The sequence below is a fragment of the Polypterus senegalus genome, chromosome 12 (genome assembly GCF_016835505.1).
Source record: "Polypterus senegalus isolate Bchr_013 chromosome 12, ASM1683550v1, whole genome shotgun sequence".
NCBI classification, from domain to species: domain Eukaryota; kingdom Metazoa; phylum Chordata; class Cladistia; order Polypteriformes; family Polypteridae; genus Polypterus; species Polypterus senegalus.
Window position 1 is genome coordinate 36985241 of NC_053165.1, and position 7477 is coordinate 36992717.

Genomic DNA, 7477 nt, shown 5'->3' on the forward strand with positions numbered 1-7477 from the left:
TAGGGATAAGTCCTCGAGAGCGAGGGTGGACACAGGAGGAGGGTTAGAGTTGGCGGGAGAGGCTCTGTCATGCGTACCCCATGGTCGGGCGACTTGGTCGATTATATATATAGAAAAGCAGCCGGAACCGAAAAGAACAATGAAAAGTCAACGTGGCTCAGAGGTGCATGTGGACTGTAGCAGATACGAAAGCGACTGAGGCTGTGTTTGGTGAGGTGTTGCGTGCGGGCACATGAGCAGGCAGTGCGCATGCCTCGAGAGCGAGGGTGGACTTGGGAAGAGGGTTAGAGTTGGCGGGCGGGGCTCTGTTGTGCCTATCCCATGGTCTTAGAGTTGGTGGGCGGGGCTCTGTGAGTTGGCGGGCGTGACTCTGTCGTGCGTACCCCATGGTCGGGCGACTTAGTCAATTATATATATAGATTAGCATTTTGTTTTTAACAAATCCCTATTTGTTTACTATCTTATTAAGGAACAAAATGTATTTTTTTAAATACACACTTGGGCAGTGTAATGGGATCAAACCTTAGCTTCCAAAGTACAAACCACCCCGCCTTATCACGTCCCCCATAACACCATTTTGCAAGCCTTATTAAGCCACTGGTTGTAAATGTAACAATTGAACAAGCCAAATAATTCAATAATATGCAAAGAAAATACATTTTAGTAATATTTTAAGTAACAAAACTGTATACATTTATAAATTCTTAGTTATTAATTTCTTTAGATTGTGCTTCATGTATTATATTTCTTAGAAAGAAACATTTTTTTTGTTCTGTGATAAGTGCAAGGATTCTACAACAACTGCAAAATATAACTATAAAATATATAAACTAATCAGAAGAAACATGTCAAACCTTTTCAAAAATAACCACATAAATGATTGAGTAGCTGTAAAAGTCAATATTAAGTGGATTTACATTTTCACAGAAATGAGACGAAAAGAAGCAATCATGTAATTAAATTCTGAATCATTACAGGCACCATATTTTAATAACTTTGAACAGCCAGGCATGTAAACCAGTAGCTTGCTTGTGAAATACCATAGTATAAGATAATATTATGCATTTAGCTTTTGCGGCATATATAAAATGGTGTATTTTCAAATCAAGCCGATCATAACCTCACCTCCTCATCTAGAGGACAAGAAATAAGAAGATTTAATATGAAAGGGTGCATTCAGAGATGGCATTCTCTGGTACTGTGGCATTCAATAGGTCAGCAGATGTTCAGACAGCTGGTATTACTTTCCCATAACTGATAATGCTGACTATTCTTTCCTCTACTACCAACAAGTAGAAACAAGTTTCACAGGGGTGTTGCAGCCAATAGAGAAACAGAAATATTGTGAGTGATCATGCAGCACCTTTCAGTCCCAGAGAAATCACACTTTCAAACAGCTTTCAAATATGAAAGAAGCACACTCTCCAATTATTAATGTTTACCAGTGCAGGAAAAGCTGCAGACAGGCGTGCAAGGCACCTATCACATGTTGTTTGGAGTCTTTAAGGTCGGATCACTTGAAAGCTATCCTGTTCTCACCACCTAATGCTCTGTTCCTGTTACTACTCCTGTCCCTCTTCAGGTGAAAACTCCTGAGGATGACGTCTTTGAGTCCTATTAATCTGAAGATGAATCAATTAAGAAAAGCAGGCAAGTAAGAAGTTGTAAACTTTGCTGCATACTCGAATAAAAGCTTCATAAACAGAACAAAGCCCAAACATTGCTCATGTAAGTGCCAGAATAAAGTTGTCTTTCCCAATTCCCTCCTGCCACCCTTTTTGCCCATAAGGGATAGCTTACTTACCTATAAAACTTTGGCCTGATTGTGAAACATTTAGTGGTTGGTATCATTAAATTAACAGAACTAAGTTGGAGTTCCCAGAATATTGTACTATTAAGTAGAAGTTTCAAGAAGATTCTAGTAGTATAATGTTCTGCTTAGGAGTTTCTATTTTAGCACTTTTTGATGAAAGAGTTTCAGAAGAAATAAAGGAAAAGACAATGTATATTCTGCAGTAGGTTCTATTACCAGACATTCATCATCTTACACTGATAAATGAATATGAGTTGGAGGACCTGGTAGCAGTAAGAAAAACATCCTTTCTTTGATATCCTTATGAAAAAGTCAAAGAAAGGTCTCAGTCATTTCTCAAGAAACCACCAGAACATGCATTCATTTATTCTACTACTTATCCAAGACCGGGGCAACAGTCTTAGCAGTGAGGGTGACATGTCTCTTTTCCGAGCTACACTTTCCAACTCATACAGTGGGACTCCAAGGCGTTGCCAGTTCATCTGAAAGTATATTTCAGGAACTGCTACCTTAATGTAGTGGTGAGGTTTGTGTGCACCCTGTGGGAACTATGTTGTTCAGAGTAGAAGCTCCTGGTAGGGTCTCCTAAGACAAACTGGTCCCAGGTAGGAGGTCATACAAAGAACGATTCACAGCCCTAATAATGAAGTAATACAAATATAAAGGGAGTGAGTGCCTGGTGACCAGGCCTGCCATGTGGCCAGGTCAGGGACAGCGTGAATTCGGACATGGGTCTGCCATCCTTTGGGTCCCCCACCAGCAGGAAGAAATAGGCGCTGGATGTAATGTGACCTGGATGGCAGTCAAAGGCAATGGTCTTAACAGACTGGAATCCAGATACATAAATTGACTCTGGGGACATGGAATATCTCCTGTCTTGAAGGTAAAGAGTCATTGATGGTGGTTGAGGCAGAACACTACCAACTAGATATAGCTGGATTTATATTCACCCATTTGCTTGGTTTTGGAACTAAACCTCTCAAAAAAAGCTTGGACTCTCATTTAACCTGGAGCTGCACAGAGAGAAAGGTGTCAGGCCAAATTAGGCTTTTTATTGAGATCAAAGCTGGGGATCCCACAATTGTACTTAGTACATCACCTTAGGCCAAAGACTTACATAACAGTGGACAGATAATCCAATCTTTATTGAATTTTGTGAACTGTCAGCACACATGACAGTGGTAAACAACACAGTTGAAAGATGAATAAGTCTCATCAAGAAGTACAATGACACACTGAAAAGAGACAAGGAACAAAAAAAAAAAAAACAATGTTCTACTTTTCAATTCACATTACATAAAAATTGCCAAATGCAGTGAATATAAAATGCAATTTTTCATTAAAATTGTGTGTGTTTGCTATAAATATGATAAAAATGCAACTAGCCTTGTGGAGAACTTGAATGTCTCTACTTTGAATAGCTTGTTTTATTCTCTCCATCAGAAACTAGAATACATTAAGATCGAACGTCTAAGGAGCATACCATGTTAAAACTGAAAAATCTGTTATATTCAAGGAATTTCTCTAGGACTTTCTTGCCTTACAGCATATTCACCATAAATAGATAAATGGTAAGGGGTACATTGCTGCCATAAACAGTCACTGTACAGTATTAAATTTCCAGTGACATTAAATATTGGTTTACTTATATCAAGTTACCCAATGTGTGCAGCAAAAACATATCCAGCATCATTATGCTGTCACCACTAATCTGTTTGTCATCAACCAGAAGTATGGATGTTAAATCAAAGTGATTATTCTCATTAGCAGGGATGAACATTCATTAGACATATCCAATGATCCTTTACCTAGTAATTGTGTCCCCAAGTGGACTGTAAAAGTGGAAATCACTCATGTGGCATGACAAACAATGAAAAGAAGTGGTTTTCAATACACATCTCTTATAGTGTTACAAATGGGGTTTCTTTTTAATTTTTTCTGGGCCTTTCTTGAGATATAAAAGTTGTCTATGCATTGTTTCTGGATTTTTAATGCTCATTTAACTCTTTAGTAATTTTATTGATTGAAGCCTGTGTTTAGAAGTTGACTTTTATTTAACATCTTTGTCCAACCATTGTTGTTTTGACAATGTGTGCCACCATTTTGTGAATTCCATTATGATTATAAGCGTCCTTGTTTTTAGTGATGTAGCTTCTAGGGTTATGAAATCATATTGGGGGGATCAGTTAAAAGAGTTAAAAGGCCATCTTCGATGGCCATTTTGAATGCAAGACTGAACAAAATATAGCGACTTCAGATTCTTTTGATATTTGATTAATGATTCCAGAATCAACCTCTGCTTTCTGACTTTTCTAACTTGGTTTTGGTACATGCGCTACTACTGTGCTGAATTTTTAGTTTACTGACTAAAGCTTTTATGTTAGTCTACAAGTCATATTAGTCACCATTGACTCCTATTAACCATTGGTTTCTGCCCAAAAGATTAAAGCTTGTTTAATACTTCATTGGTGCTACCACATTCTCTATATAAAAGTGAACTTACCAGTGAGACAAATGGCATCCCATACCACTTATAACTTTTTTTATTCTTGAAAAGTCTACGTCAATCAGGTCTTTATACACAAAACAGACAAGTTTTAAGACAAATGTAAAACAACACTTTAGTGATTGATTCACTTCATAGCATAATTTTTTTCCCCAAACACAACTTCCACTTCAGTCTAAGACTAAATGATCTAATATTATTTCCGACTACAAGTATTTGGAATTACATAACTCACAGAAGTGCAAAATTTAGTTTAATGCAAAGTAACTACAAACATTTTATACAAAGATCATAAAGACTACAAAGAAGCACAGATATATCATTAAATGTTTTGTTTAAAGGAATGAATACAGTATGCAAATGCACAGGGTCCTGAATGTCAGATTTGTTTTTTGTGGTTACCTTAAAACAAACCCGCCAATAATTAATTCCACAGTATAGAACAATGCCAAATAGCAGGTGGCTATACATCATCTAATCAGAAGGACAAAAACAATGAGTTATAAAAAACAGAATACAGAGCACCAGTGGCTCACTAGCGCTGCGGCACCGTGTAGTTAAAGTTCTATCTGTATAATATAATAAACATACTTTGCTGCATTTCATCTTAAAAATGATATCGTCATCATATGTAAATATGTGCTTTATAAAGTGGCTCAGGTTGTGCAATATTATAACTGTAGTGCAAGTTTACATTGAGGTGATTGTGCTAATAAGTACAAACAGTTCTACAAGGAGCACTTGATGGACCGATTTAAGTGCATTTAGAGTTCTTGGGATGAAACTGTTTCTGAACCGCGACGTCAGTACAAGAAAGGTTCTGAAGCGTTTGTCATATGAGAGCAGTTCAACAGACAGCATGGCTGAGGCAGCGTGTGCTTGATGCTGTATACCGATAATTCTCTTTGCTGTGATTCACACTCAAATACAGTGATATAAATACTCCAAGTGGTGCAGTTAGAGTAATATGGAAAAAGATGATCCGATGTGGGATCCGAGGTGCAGTGAGAGTAACAACGCTAAAGCAGTTATGGTATTTGGAATAGTTTGACCATTCTGTGGAACATTATATTGTTACAGGTTAATTACAATCAGATGCATTAAACTAATAAACAATATGCAGCTAATTTCAGTGTATTTATAAAGCCGTGTCAGGGATGTGGATCTAAAAAAGAAAGGATAACCACACAGGAACAGTAGAACTGCTTTGACGCTGGGTGGCACCAGTCTGTAAAACCAAGCAGAGAACTTGCGTACGACAGGGTATGAGCTACCATGGAAATGTGCGTGGCTTTATGCCAAGTTTAGGTTTTATACATCGCGATTTGAACGTGGAAACGTTTTTGTGCATATGCACAATTTATACATTAGGCCCCAGGACTCTAAACACTTGGACCGTCATCCTTTCCAGAGACATCATGAACCAAAGGCAACTGACTAAATAAGATGGAGTCACCAGAGACACTAATGTTGCTGCCAAGGTAAGTAAACCTCTAGATATGGTCAGCAAAGGCCTGGATCCAGTTTTTTTATCAAAGACACTCACAAGCCCATACACTCAGACTCCTCACTCACTCTCTTGAGAGCCCCCATCAGAGCCTCCATTGACTCTGCAAAAACCACAGTATTGTCGGCAAAGTCAAGATCTGTGAATCTCTCTTCATCATCAGATGCCGCACAACTGCTGGACCCCATGACCATGCCCAACACCCAGTCCATGCAAGCATTGAACAGAGAAGAAGATACTCCTGACAAACCCCAGAATCAACTGGGAAAAAACACAGAGGTTCTGCTTCCACCCTGCACAGCATTCACAGCACCAGTGTACAGGCAATCCATGATATCCAGCAACTTTAAGGGGATCCTGCAAAGTCTAAGGATGTCCCACAGGGCAGCTTGATCAACTGAGTTGAATGCTTTGTGAAAATCGACAAAGGCTAGAAACTCTGAGAACCCTGAGTGCCAGGATGCGGTTGATGGTTGGCCTCTTAGGTGTAAAACCAGACTGCTCCAGTCACTGACAGGTGAACACTTGATCAATGGTCCTATTGAGGATGACTCTAGCAAAAACCTTTCCCGGCACCGAGAGCAGTGTTATCCCCCTGTAGTTGCTGCAATCTAGGCGATCACTCTTTCCTTTCTAGATAGGGATGACAAGTCCCATTTTCCATTCAGTTGAGATGATGCCAGTCTCCCAAATGGAAGCAAAGTTTGCTTGCAATGCCAGGAGGACAGCCTTACCACCAGCCTGGAGAGGTTCACCGCAGATACCACAGATCCCTGTAGCTTTCCCTACCCTCAGCTAGTTCACCTCCTTTGCAATCTCAATAAGATTGGCTGGTTCACAGATAATTGGAGGATCAAGAACCATGGACCCAGATCTATCCAGCATCCTAGCCAAAGGATCAGCTTTAAACAGCTGCTCAAACTAGCGAGCCCATCTGGTCACAACTGCAGTGTTATTCGTAAGGATCATTCCATCAGTTGCCCTGACTGCAACTCTCTAGGGAAAAGATTTGGATGTGCTTAATACTTTGATTCCTCTGTTAGCAGGCCATGGGTCACTAAACCACAGATGGTGTGTCACTTACTCACAGATTCCTCTAACAAACGCCTTCTTATTTGAGGAGCCATTACAGCTGTCCTTCTCAGTTCCCAGTACAGACTGGAGTTGCCATCAAATCATGTGCTGCGACTGCTCTTGATGTAATCCAAGGTGCTCTTTGAGATGAAACACCTCCTTCTGGGAACACTGGTAACACCAACACAACCCTCAGCAACATTCAATGTCTTGTCACATCACATTTGGATCAGCAGTCACACACAAGTCTATATGCTCCTTACACAAACTGCGTGCAAACTCATTAGAAGCAGCATGATCTAGAAGTCTGGCCAGGTCCAGCCTCATTTTCCTAGTAGTTGGTAGCCTACTGGACGTAAGCTGGATCTTCAGAGTGGCAACAAGAAGTCTTGTCAAAATTCAGAAAATGGGCACTTCTGTAGACCCTGAAGCTTTGTAACAGTCTCCAGCGTCTGCCCAAGGGGACATAATTGATCTCTTTCACTGCACCACCAGTATTGGAATACCATGTCCAACGATTTGGCACAGGGCACTAGAACCAGGATCCAGTGAACCGCAACCCCTGACCTCTAAGTCA

General features: G+C 39.9%; 1 protein-coding gene across 1 annotated transcript in view; it reads right to left on the bottom strand.

Moving 5' to 3' along the window:
* The window catches only part of LOC120540257 (centromere protein P), a 337335-nt gene that overhangs the window by 159731 nt on the left and 170127 nt on the right, over positions 1 to 7477 (bottom strand). The window lies entirely within an intron of this gene.